Below are 14,501 nucleotides of genomic sequence, written 5' to 3' on the forward strand. Positions count from 1 at the left end.
TAGGTTTTTTCCTTCACTGAAAAGTGAGTGTTGATATTCTCATTGTGAAATTTGAATTACGTAAAATTAGGTATACTGTGTGCCATGACTTTAAAAAAAGTATAAAAGCAAAGCAAATAAAATATATGGAAAGAAAAATACAAAATTAAAAAGAGTTTTGGCTACCTGACTTAGATGTCACTTAGTTCTAACGTTGCTCACGATGTGAAGATGCCCCTGACTGCTCCTAATACAGATTCACTTGATTCTACAAACTCAAGTCCACATTTTTGCGATGCCCCATTTTTCACCTCTTGTCTCTTTGTACCTCAGAAAACCTGTTTTTCCATTCCTCTGTGCTGTGCTACCACCTGGCCTTTAACTGCTCTTTGTGTATGGGCCTCTTTCCTTCCGTGCTAACCCCTGGCAACCGAGGCAGTGCTACTCGCTTCCAGTGTGATTCTAAGTACACATGGTCATGTGATAGTTATTTACAGCATCATTGAGATGATCAAAAGGGATATATTTCCATAATTATAAGTAAAATGAAAGCATAAAAGTAAAAAAAAAAAAAATCCAAGGGCTCTCTGACTCCAGAAAATAATCAAGGCCTACGTATTCCTGCAGACTCCAGTTGGGGAACACATTATCATAAAGGAATAAAAAGCTCAACACAAATTAGAATTGTTAACAACTGATCCTTACCAATTGTATTAAAATGATTACTGTAGTTTCCAGTTGAATGAAGGTCATCGACATAAGTCATTTATGTGAGGAGCTAGCTCCCTGGACACAGGGATGTACGTTGGGGATTGAGAGCGACTGTTCTGGCTGATTTGAGAAACTCTTTTTAAAAGATACCAAAATATATGATGTATTTGCACATGATATGTTTTAATCCCTTCACTTTCTTATATTTATTTAGTTACTTGTGGGTTTGTGTCCATATACCCTGTTAACCCGCACATCCCAAGATTCACGCCAAATAGCAGTTCCTTGTGACTCCTGCGAGGAACATGGGCATCGATGATGATTCTCTTTCTCCTCTCGGGCCCTGTAATGAGCCAGACAGCACAGCACATGTAATAAGGCTCCCACTCTCTCATGTCTCCAGTTCATTGAACTCCTGGCCATAAATGACGTATTGTAAGGTAGTACAGATGAGCCGTTGGCCAGGGGGTTTTATTTTTCTTTGAATGAATGCATCAAGGAGGAACTGAGAGACGCCACCATCGATCTTGTCATCATCGGTTACCCCCTGGTTTTTCCTGGGTGCCCTGAGTTGTTCGTGTTTGCACTGGATGGGAATCAGCCACTTGACCGCAGTCTCCCGCGCCCTGGTTCCGCATCCCCTCTCTGCACTAGATCAGCGCCACAGGGACTCTGCCTCTGTGTTCTAGGGGTGTTTTGTTTTTAACACCATTTATAAGACCATAGTATCTGTTTAAACAGTATACCATTCTACTTTACCAGACTGAAACCTTAAACACGGCATGTTTTATTTCATTTCTATTTTCTCTTGCATTCCATGTAGCTCAGAGGACTAGAAACCCAGAGTAGGTAAGAGATCTCCTTGCACTGCTGTCTCCTCAAATTGCCTCGCCACTAAAGGACAGAACAGACTTTAATTCAGAGCTTAGTGTCAAGTGCCCAGCTTTATGAAGAAGACAAATAAGATCATTATTTCACTCAAAGCTACCTCATCACGGAGGACTTTTTATTCCTCTGTTTTAAAATAGCATCACTCCCTCTTCCTGGCCCTCCCTAACCAGATTCCCTGCTTTCTTTTTTTTTTTTTTTTTGATGATTAAAAAAAAGATTTATATATCAAAAAAAGGTTTCTATATCTTTGACAGACATTTTCAGCAGAATATGCCAGCATTTTCTTTACAAGGGGTCTTTCCATATTGAAATCAATTAACAAAATCTGAGTCATGTAAGTACACTGAGTGATCCTAACTCACCACTCACAGTGCGCTATAGGTTGACTATAATATTACACATGCTGCTTACAGGATGAAGTTTTGGTGTTGGTTCTTAGTCATACTAACACATTAAGCTTCTAAAACAAGAAAAAGATTGTCTAAATTTAAAGATGTGTATTCGTTTTATAGGCATTGGATACTTTTCCTTTTTTCATTAAAGTAGAATAAAAAAAAAAGCATTGCTAGAGTTCATGTCCAAATTCAGCCAGTGTAGCTGGCATTAGAGATACAAGTTTACATTCTCTCCTGAGTCATGTAGTTTATTTAGAAATATCTTAGAACTTTACATCCAGCACATTTCAAAGAAATTATGCTGTTTGTCCCAAGTTTAGAGCGATGGAAAGTATTGCTTTCAAAGACACATCTTTTTCTTCTTAGGTGTTATTCGTCACGTTGGAGATGCCTTGAAGGACCACGCGTCCAAGTCTCGGGGGAAGATGTGCACCATCGGTATCGCGCCCTGGGGCGTCGTGGAAAACCAAGAGGACCTCATTGGAAGAGATGTAAGTCCTGGGCGTTGCTGCGCCTGTCTTCCCTGCTTTCTTTAACTCTATATTGTCATCATCATCTGGGTTCGTTCCCCAGGACTAGTGGAACAGAGTACCACAAACCAGGTGGCTTAAAGCGACAGAAATGTCTGCCCTCCTCGGTCTGGAGCTAGAAGCATGAGTACAGGTGCCAGGGAGTCGTGATCCCGCTGAAGACTGCAGGAAAAAATTCTTGTTCTCCTCTCCTCGCTTCTGGAGGCTGCTGGCAGTCCCTGGTGCTCCCTGCTCCGGGAACCCACCAGCCTCACCTCCGCTGCAGGCCTACATCTTCTCTGTGTGCTCTCTTTCTTGGCAGGAGACACCTCATTGGAAGTCGGATGACCCTAATCCAGTATGACTTACTTTTTATTCACTTGCATCTGCCAGGAGCCTGTGTTCCAATCAGGACACAGCCCAAGCTTCTGATCAGATGTGATTTTTTTTTTTTTTTTGGAGATAATATTCAAGCCACTGCACCACCTGATCCACTGAGTCGCTCAGGTTTCCTGACTCTCTCATCACACCAGGATGCAGGATGCATTCCTGAGGATGGGTGTTTCTTTTCTTCTTTGTTCATTGTTGTGTCTGCAGCCCATCCAGAAATGTGTAGTCAACAAATGCTTGATTTCTTGATAAAATACTAAGTTCAGCTGGGCCCAGCGGTAGTGGTCCCAGCTCACTCACATGGCGGTTAGCAGTTCTTTGCTCCCCATTTGGTGTTGGTTGGATGCATAAGTTATTTGACACGTGGACCTGTCCCTCGGCCGGCCGAAAATCCTATAGCAAGACACTGGCTTCCTCCAGAGCAGGGTGGGGCGGGGTGGGGTGGGGTGGGGTGGGGTGGGGAATGAAAGAGAAAGAGAGAAACAGAAGGATATAATTTTCATAACCTTGGATGTGATATACCATCTTTTCTGTCACTTCTATGAATCAGACAGACCAACACAGGTGTAAGCTGGTTAGGGAACACACACGTGGGGTGGGGATTTGGGAGGATTTCTTGGGGGCCGGCTACCACTGACATTCCCTGCATTCTGGGCACTACAATGGTTTACTGAGCAGAAATACCCTGTTGACTCACCGTCGGTTCACATTCCTACCCTCCTTATCCCTCTACACCATGCGAGAACAAATCAGCATTCATTGTGATGATAAGAAATTTCCTCAGACATTTCCAAAATCCCACTGCTGAGAAGCAATATCTGAAAAAGGGCATCCCTGATTTTCAGAGACAAGTTGTTAAAAAGGAATTTCTCCGAACCTAATAGAAATACAAGAGAAGTTTATGTGAATTAGTCAGCATATCCTTATTTAAAGGTGAGTCAGCCAGCTTGAGGTTTTCATGTCAAGGTGCATCAGAGTGTTGATAAAGGGGACTCATTGTGACAGCAGGAGTGTCTAGTTATGTACAGAAATCGCTGAAATTTTAATAGACTACCATGTACATGAAGCACTGAAAGATACAGTCCTACATAGTGATGTTTGTGTCTACTTTCACATTGTGCTTCGTCAAACAGCGTTAGTGTGGGGAACTTCTATTCCACCTACTGTAACAAAGCTGTAATGATTCAATCAATAAGTCCTTAGCCTGTTCAAATTCTATTTACAAATGTCTCTATCATTGCAGTGTCTACAGATGTCAAATTATTCTTCATTTTTAAAACAAACAAAAGATCAGAGATTAGATTTGTTTCCTCTGTCAGACGATAAAACAAAAAAATCAATTATTTTAGATTTATTGTACAAGTAGCATAATGTTATTCTTTATTGTATGTACATTTACTTCTCAGAATGTCAAAGAACACAATCAATTTTTCATCAATTGAATTATTTGTTCATTTAGTCATGATTGAATGCATTTATTGAACACAATAACTACATTTAAAAATAAGTTAGCTCCTAACTAGATTATAGAGATGAATTCTATATGGATCCTGCCCTCAAAGGGTCTACACTCTTATAAAGAATGTCCATAATTAGTAGTGATTACGGAAGAATTCATTATATATCTATTTTTATTAAAAGATAAACTTAGGTAGGATGCAGATAAAAGCCATTCCTAGCTATTATAGGACCCTGAAAATTCATAATAGACATAACTGACACATTTTCTTAGAGCTTAAAATATTCAAGTATTTGAAATGAAGATACTGATGATCATTAATATTGGATGCATAGACCGACCAAATTAAATTCTGTCCAGTTCTCAGCACATGGTCTTTGTGGCATTAGGTTGATTTAAAATTGTTATACAGAACACGGCATGCAATCTTAAGGGATGGTAATGCAGGGGCTTGCTAGAACCAACAGGTACTGGGTCATAAGAACTAGCTGCAACATTTTTAGGAACTTTTCAAGTCAGTTGATGTGTTTCGTAGTTTGAAATCAATAGTGGTAGAGGAATTTGCACTGTGGAAATTGACAAAAGCTACGGATCAGAGACTTTCAAAATTCCCTACAGGTAACTAGTGGGTTAAACAGCTTCCAGAATACCTTGCAGCAGTGCCTCTAGTCTTAGATTTGTGACCCAATAAGATCTGGACATCTAATAGCACACACAGTATCACATACCCCTCCTAAATAAGATGGTAAGGTTATTAACCCTGACCAGTCAAAGGGATAATTGTCTTCAGTTCAGGAAAACCAGGCATTTCAACATCATCCAGTTTTTGTATTTGGGTATATTATACTCTGGAAATTTAATCTGGATTTTTAAAAATGAGTTTTCAATCAAGCACATCATTTCATTCTCAAGTGTAATAAGCACTGTGTCCACTTCGTATTCATGAAAATATTTTTTTAACGCAAAACAGTTGACCAGTTCAGTGATGAGTTTTTGTACAGATCAAATTTTACTACTTATCTTCTAGGTAGAGAATATGAATTAATGTTACTGCTGCAATCTGGACTCAAATATTAGAGAACAAGAGTCTCTTGTTTTTAAGCATATAGTTTTATTATAATTTTATTAAAACAGGACTAGACCCCGGACTGAATCTGTATGCCTTATATCCAACAGTTTTAAAATGTAAGTTTATGAATCTAAATTTATTCAAAACTACTTCATGTGTGTATTTCTGTGATCGTCAGTGTCACTATTTTCTGTATATACTTTGCAAATAAAGCAAGAGAAAGGAAGCTTTTGCCATAAACTATACTAGTGTGATTTTAAGCTTTTGATTATTAATGGACATGGGTCAGAAAACTTCAGTGCATGGTTCCCAGAGTGAAAATATCTCTGGCAGGCTGCATAGAGTATACATAAAAAGACATTCACCTTATAACACATATGCACAGCCAAAATGCTCCCTCTGTGCACAGGGGCTGAATCACAGTTGCTGGGGAAGACACAACTTTCTAATTTACTTACTTTTATGTACTTTAGGATTTTCCTACACTGAAGATTTTTGTATCTCTTTTATTTTTTTATATTGGAAATTTTATTTGTGTTCGAGAAATACTCAGTCTAATAAGCTTTTTAACTGAGTATTAACCTCTCAAGTCTGACTTGAGAAAACCCCAAATGAGACAGCTAGCTAGGAAACCAAGGTACTGAAAGTTCACCCCATTTCTTGCCTCCAGTAATTTAGAACTTATTTTCCTATGAGATAGAGTAAATATAACATGTTGAATTGTATGCAGAAGCTAATTAGTATTTACAGATGTCCTTTCCAACTAAAGATAGGTCCTATCCTTGTCATTGCATTGCACTTACCAGTGGGTTTTCAAGGATGATCTGTTGTACACAGAGAAGAGAAGCAAGTGCTACAAATGATAGTGCTGGCATTTACACACAATACTGCTTCCTTGTAAATAACTGTCATAGTTCATCAGAACTACCAAACCCATCACACTGCATTAAAATACTTTTCAATAAATTGCCACACCCACCCCCATACCAGAATTTAGATCCCTTTTAATAAAAGTGCTGGAGAATTCATTTTTTCCTAAGTCTCTAATCACCCTGATGTAGGGTGTTTTTGATGACATGTAGAAAACAAATAATGGCATTTTGAGCTCGTAGATTTTCACAATTTTGAATTCAGTGTTTGTATGTAATATTTGTTTACTGAAATTACTCACCTTGCCTCAGAGACTTGTGTGAGGCTAGTCATGCTCCTTTTCAAGCAAGAAAATAAGGCCCATAGCTCTTCTCTTCGGCAGTATGAGTCAGTTGGGGAGGGAATAATCTCATTGCTGCCTGTAAACTTTATTACTCCGCACTTAGCTCCTTCGTGGGCCCTACATTTCACTGCCAGTGCCCATTGAACCCCTAGAGAGACCTGTGGCGTCTGCCGTGGGAACACAGGGTGAAAGGGAAGAATACAAAATAAACTCACTGTCTGGCTAACCTTTAAATTATTGTTACATGGTATATATGGACCACATCTTCTTGATCCAGTCATCTATTTTTGGGCATCTGGGCTGTTTCCAAAGCTTAGCTATTGTCAACAGTGCTGCTATAAACATAGGGGTGCAGGTGCTCTTTGGAATGGATGTTTCTGTGCCCTTTGGGTAAATACCCAGGAGTGGAATTGCTGGATCCTATGGAAGCTCTATGTTTAGTAGATACCATGGAATATTACTCAGCATTCAGAAAAGATAAACACATGCAATTTGCAGCAACATGGATGGCGCTTATAGGGATCATGCTCAGCAAAATAAGCCAAAAAGAAAAAGAAAAATACCGGATGGTCTCACTCATAGCAGGAATCTAGAAAACTTAAATAAGGGACCAGGAAAATGAACATAAGAAAGTGAAAATGAAAATCAACAAAAAACTATGAACCAGAGACACTTTTAGGGGGGCGGGGGCGGGAGGGGAGGGATTGGGGTCAGAATGGGGGGGCTGCAATTGTGGGGAATATAACAATAAAATTTATAAAAAATAAATAAATAAATAAATTATTGTTACATATTCCAGAAAGAAATGTGTCATTTCTCTCCATCTGAAAATGTCTAATGAATTTATATACAGAAACAGGTAACTGCGGAAAAGTCCACATACCTGTTAAATCAATACTGAGCATGCACGCTGCATTTCCATTCAACAAGGCATGACTTAGTTGGCTGAGTACCAGGGCTCCCTATAGATTTGGAAAGCAGAAGAACAAAATAATTAGGGTCTGACTTTTAGTGAACAGAATTAGGTAGTAAACAAGAAAATGAGTTTCAAGCATCTTTAGTGATTTCTTGTCTTATTAGCTTCTATTGTGAGGTCATAACTGTGCTCACACACACAAAGTAATCCACGTAAATAAATTTTACTGAACAATGAATAGAATTACAGGAGTCATCAGAGTTAACATAATGCTTCTAGTTTGCAATTTATGTCATTATATTTCAATGTAATCTTATTACTATTTACTTTCTTTCACTGAAATAAAAATCTCCGGGTGGTCTCTGTGACCTTTCTCTCCAGTGTGTTGATCAGCACACATCTCATGTGTAGATTTGATATCGACAGAAAATAATGTTTTAGTTTGTGCTGTGAACTGAGATCTGCGTTCTGCTTGATTAAGTGGTGAATTTAGAAAGCCTGCATGTTGAGGTTGAAAAGGACAGTCACCTCCTCTGAGGCATTACTGACATGCGTGGACCCTAAATTCAGACAGTTTAGGATTTCCAATTTAGACAGTTGTATGGCCATGCACAAATTACTTAATCTCTTTGTAAATTGTGTTATTTACCTCTTAGACTGTAAAGGTATTTAAACCAGTGGCTAGCATATAAAAGTGACTCCAAATATTGCATCAAACTATTTAATCTTTCTGATCCTCGTTTATTAAATTCCTGTATAGTGTGAACCATTGCTGTGAACTTTGGATTCCTGACCTACAAGCCAGACATCTGTTATTTGATGTTACCATTACTGGCAGGCATCATATTTCACAACAACTCTTCGGAGACACTTTTCATTCACAGTTTAATTTAGTAATGAGAACATTTAGGCCTCATGAGGTGAGACAAATTTCACAAGGTTCTACAAATAGATTAACTTGGAACTGAGCATGAGTTCCTTAGGATAGCAGACAAAATATTGATCCATGATGTCTTAAAACTATAGTTGCAAGTGTTTTCATGTATAGAATATTAAAGAACATATACCAAATTATTGTTGTGTAGTCTCAGAATAAAAATGTCAGGTGTAATATTGAAAGTTGGAACGGTATTTCTGCCCTGAGGGGGTCCTAATGTGAAGAAATCAAAATAACTCAACCAAGGAGACTTCATGACGTAGCAGCCCCCACAGTCCATGAGACAGAGAAAGAGGGAAATGTGCAGCTATCCCTGGGGCCTCCTCTCTCGTTGTCCCAGCTGCCCATGGCCTCTGACTACAAACCAGAACCCAACCAAAATCTCCCTCTTGACCTACCCGCAGAATCCATGAGAGACAATATAATCATTGTTGTTTTAAGACACCAAGTTTGATGGGCATTTGTTAGGACATAATGGACAGACTGCCATGTTTTCTGAGCAATGATGTAATTTATTACTTATTTATAATAATGCACCAAGATCTCTTATTATGTCATCTGCCCATCCCTCTGGTTGTAGGACCAGAGCCTGTCAAGGAGAATGGCAAATACACCAGAAGATTAAATATTAAATCTAGTTTCAGCAGACCCAGCAAAATGTGAGTGTAGATTCATGAGACTCTTCTAGGTTGTCGTTATAAATAAAGCTAAAGCAATATGGTCACTTATAATTATAAGGGTCTTTTTTTTCTGAAGTAACTTTTTCAGAGGCAGCATAAATACACGAATAATTGGTTATCACCAGAGGTTTTGTTATGAAAGACGTCGATATTCGATTTTAGTTTTGACTGACGACGTATAAGAAGTGAATGTGTATGAGCTGCCCAATCACATTGTGCAATCAGTGCATTGTAGACACCATTCCCGCATGAACAGGCCGTGCAGACATCACATCCCATCACCTACACCCGTCTAACATACCTTAGGTTTGATGCTGAAGAAGTTCTTGTCATAGCTGAGTTGTAGAGGACTGTGTTCCATTAGACCACACGTTGAAAACAAAAATTAAGTTTTGCTACCAGAATAAGTGTCTAGTGAACCATCGACAGAAAAAACTCTTGAAGGTTTTCCAGCAGGAGAAAAATGTTGGAAGTGAGCAAATCCATAAAACATGACCCTTTTTGTCCTCATTTTCTGTGTCCATGTCAAATGCACACCTAGAGTAAGAGCACCGTTTTGTCATTAGGTAAGCGAATACGTTAATCAAGGTATTTATTTCAACTTTTCTAGATTTCTCTTTTGTTCATTTTATGTAATTCTTACATCATTTTTCATTTTTGCAGAATGCATGCATTTTCGTTTTGGTTCTATTCCCCATACAATTCCCACCCCCTTATTTTGACCCTAATCCCTCCTCTCCTCTGCCCTCTCCCCAGTAGTGTCTCTCTGGTCTACAGTTGCTTGTTGATTTTGAGTTTTTCTTTATTATAATTAGTCTTTTCCACCCTATTCTTCTCCCTCTGAAATCACAGTAAAGCATCATAGTATACTTAAAGCTCTAAAATTTTAAAGGCAGCAAATTTATCAGAAGCACCTGCACTAAAATGGGTAAGAGCTGGGGGAACTGACAATCTCTGAAACAGCAAAACAAGTAGGCAGCGGCGTTACCTGCTGACAGGAAGATGTTACTGGATTTAATTTTGGTTTCTCTATTTCTCTCTGGCCCCCCAGTCCTCTTTTTCCTTCTCAGAAATAATGAGAAGTAAATAGAACTCCCCCATTCTCAAGAGACGGTCCAGGGGTGGACACAAGGCTTAAATTCCCATCCTGAGCACCTTGTCTTCTAACCCCAAATATTTATTTAATAAATAAAGGCCATTATTTTCTTAAGAAATTTTCTTATTCCTCCATTTTTGTCATTGAGTTTTTTTTATAACCTTGGGTAGTCCATTTTTTATGCTACTTATTTGAAGAAGAAACAAATTAGTCTTAATTTACCAAGTTTTCACAGTGACTAAAACACACAAATAAAACGATATCATTTGTAATATTTCACACTATCCAGAAATTTTCCTTATCTTTTCTTTTCATTCTTGATTTTAGAGGAGCACTCCTTTTTTAGAAAGAACAGAAGATTAAGTACGTGTTTGACATAATATGAAAATAATAGCTACCATTTATCAAATACTTAGTGTGTGTCAAATATTGGGTAAAACACTTTACATCTATTACCTCATTTAATATGACAACAACTCTTTAAGATAGTATTATTATTCTCCTTTGACATTTGCACTTAGCCTCCATTTAAAAAAGTCTGAGTCTCACAGAGAAGGAAAATTCTGCCTGATATTGTCCTGATTCATTGCCAAACTAGGGTAGCTCAAATCTCTTTTGTCTGCTTGCACACCTGTGATCATAACCACTAAACTATCGATATATCTCACAGTTTGGCCTTGGTTGACTGACATCAAAATCTGGATTTCTCGGAAAATGCCTAGACAGGAAAAAACTGTAAATTTATTTTGAATTTTGCTTATGAATAGTGAGTTTGAAATAAATTATTCATTTGATAGATGAAAGAATATCTGAATTTCTTGAAGGAATGTTTCCAGCATGTAAATGTCATATTATTAAACAATGGCATTATATAACTTTCTGCTTTGTTTTTATCATTTGAAAAGTTATTAAAGGAAATTGTCGAGCTCTTAAAATTTTGGTTTTAAAGTACCTTTTTTTTTTCACTAGGGAATATAAACTATGTAAACTAACCCTTTCTGAAATTCTGAACTAGGGGAGGCACAAAATATCTCTTACTCTACAGAAAAGCGAAAAATAGACTCTCAAATATATGCATTAATGCATCTTATCAGGGGCCTCCCTGATGGCACAGTGGTTAAGTCTCAGCACTATGAAGCTATCGCCAGCCACTGAGGCCTGAGTTTGATCCCCAGCCAGGGAGCTACCCACAGGGCACAGCAGATCTCTCCTGCCTCCCTGCTGCTCCCCTCAGCAGTGGATTTCCATGGTTCTGCCTGTTCTGCTCCCCATTCTGGCTGGTGAATCCTCTCACCCTTCCACACCTCTGGCCTGCACCCCAGTTCTTGTATGCATAAATAAATAAAAATAAATCTTTAAAAAAATGCATCCAACCCAGCATGCTTCGCTGTTCACTTGTAAAATATCATAAAAATACTTAAAAGGATTATACAAATTTTGAGTTGCATTCTTCATATATATCACCAAATTTCTATAATCAAGTCAGTAGCTGTAAGAGGCGTGCTGCAGTTTCTTCTGTTTTGCACAGAACTTAGCATGAAATAGCTATCCCATACATGTAAGTTACTGGAAAGAATGTATTTTGCTCATTGAAACATATCCCTAGTATCATCACAACCTAATAAAGCCGTAATAATTATTATGTATCTGAACTGAAATGTGAGTTAATTTTTTTGGGTAAATTTAGACTCCCCTCCTTGGTAAATGCAGTCGCTCCTCGTTTGTATAAATTCACCGTCCCTATAAATGTTATGGGATGTAACTGATTAGGTTACGTTCTCATGGCGCTTATAGTACCTGCTACTGTCTCAGGATCTGTGGGTGCAATTTGGAATAGTTGAAGCTAAGGTAATAAATGAGTGGGGTCTCATAGATTCTCTTTTGATTGAACTTTGCATCATTCAGAGTTGCTTTAAACCACCTCACATACCCTTTTCTCAGTACTTTTCTGCCAGTTTTGCAGCAATATAAATTTCTAGATGACAAAATCTATTAGATGCTATAAAAAACAAACAAAGCAAAATGGTACTGAGGTTGGGTGAAATGAACATTTTTCTTTGAAACTGAGCACATGGTATGACTTCTAATAACTCACCATGGACAGCATGAACTCAGCTGTATGAAATGGTGCAAGAAGTTGAGAAATAGTGTTTCTTGGCATCAAAGTGTAATCAACCAAGTTCATATAATTTAATACTTCTTGGAAGTTTGTGGAGGGAACTTTCTGTCATAAGATTTGACCACCGTAACATAAAAATCTACATTTAGCTTTGGAACTACTGACCTTTCTTTTTTTTCTTTTTCAACAAGTATAGCAGTGATTCTATAATTAAACTCTAAATAGGACAAATTAAATGACCTCTTTTTGTGATGCCCTAGAAGCTTGTGAGTTCTTGAACATGTTTTTCTGATTCCAGTTGCTTCAGAGGAAAAACTTCAAGTAGTGCAGTTGGGTAAGGCTCAGCGGGGGCTCCTCAGATGCTGGAACTGGGCTCCCTGGAGCAGCTGCTGGGTCCCTGTCCACCAATGGCCTCACTAGCGTGTCTGTTGGTTAGCGCTGTCAGCTGCTGCCGGCTGTCAGTTGACAGAATTGATTGAGCCAAGTACCTCCAACAAGCTGCCGGGGCTTATTCATATGAGGGCAGTTGCTACGTTCCCAGGATCAGAAATAGAGCAAGCCCCAAAGTACATGCACTTTTCAAATCTCTTCTAATAACCCCTTTGCTGCTCCCTTGTTGGTCCAAACAAGTCCTCGGACAATCTAGAAGTCAATGAACTTTGAGAAATGTCTGTTCAAAACGGTTAGCCATTTTGCTTTTTGCTTTGTTGTGTTTTTTGGTATTGAGATGCCAAAAACATTTTTGCAAGAGTTTTTTTCTGCATTTGGTGATAAGATTGCATGAGTTTTATTTTTCCTTCTGTTAATGTGGAGCATAACAGCAGTTGATTCACATATTTTGCAGTATCCTTAAATCTTAATTATAAATCTCACTTAGCCATGGTGTATTGTGTAGTGTACCTGTTTGCTGCTATTTTCTGTTGAGGATTTTTGGTGTCTGTGTCCATTGGAGATACTGGTCTGTAGTTTTCTTGTCTTGCAGTGTCTTTGGCTTGGGATCAGGGTAATGCTGGCCTTGTGAAATGAATTTGGAGGTGTTGCTTTGTTCCTATTTTTTGAAGAGGGTGAGGAAATTGACATTAATTTTTCTTTAAATATTTAATAGCAATCCACAGCGAAGCGGTCTGGTTCAGAAATGGTCTTCATTGAGAAATTGATGAAAAAGTATTCAAAATAACTAATCATCAGGCAAATGCAAATCAAAGTTATAATAGTAGAGCATCTCACATTTCTTAGGATAGCTATTTTCAAAAAATCAAAAAAATAAATGTTGGCAGGGATATGAAAACATTGGAACCTTTGTACACTGATGGTGGGAATATGAAATGGTACAAATGATATTGAAAGCAGTGTGGAGGTCTCTCAAACATTATTAAAAATAGATCATCAGATGACCCAGCTGTTCTATTTCTGGGTACATATCCAAAGGGAATGAAAACATGATCTCAAAGAGAGATCTGGACTCCCTTGTTCATTGCATTATTCACAATTGACAATTTGTAAAAAACTACCAAAATGCCTATTGACAAAAGAATAAAGAATACATGGTATATAAGTATATACACACACAATGGAATATTATTCACCCTTAAAATATCCTTCACGTTTACTCATTCATTCAACAAACAGTTATTTTCGCATAAGCTTGGTGCTAGAAATTTTTATTGAATAACAAGGGGCCAGTCCTTGAGAAGTTTATGTTCTAGTGGGGCATCAGATGGGCAAATAAATAATTTATAAATACATCATAGCAATCTAATGCACAGTGGTAAAGTATGTGTCTTAAAACGCATATCACATTGTGATTTGTTTCCAAAGCTGTCAACTCTGACACTTCCTTTTGGCCTTACAAGTAGTGGGAGTTTACTATGGAAAAAATCAATTTTCTAGCCGGAGTACACAGTCTTACATGCCAGGATTTCTAGATTTCTAGATTTAAAAATATAAAGCCTGTTACATTTTCCCCACTATTTGAATCTATACATGATTTACTTAAAAAATTCATCTCTGCTCTTTGTTTATCTACCCAAAGACTATTAGTAGGAACCAAAATCAGGTCATTAAAATTTCTGGGAAACATTAAATTTTTATTTCTTAAGAATTCAGTTCAAAGTCCACTAAAGCTCTTTACTTGGAA

This window comes from Talpa europaea, assembly GCF_964194135.1.
Source record: "Talpa europaea genome assembly, chromosome: 15".
In the NCBI taxonomy this organism is placed as follows: domain Eukaryota; kingdom Metazoa; phylum Chordata; class Mammalia; order Eulipotyphla; family Talpidae; genus Talpa; species Talpa europaea.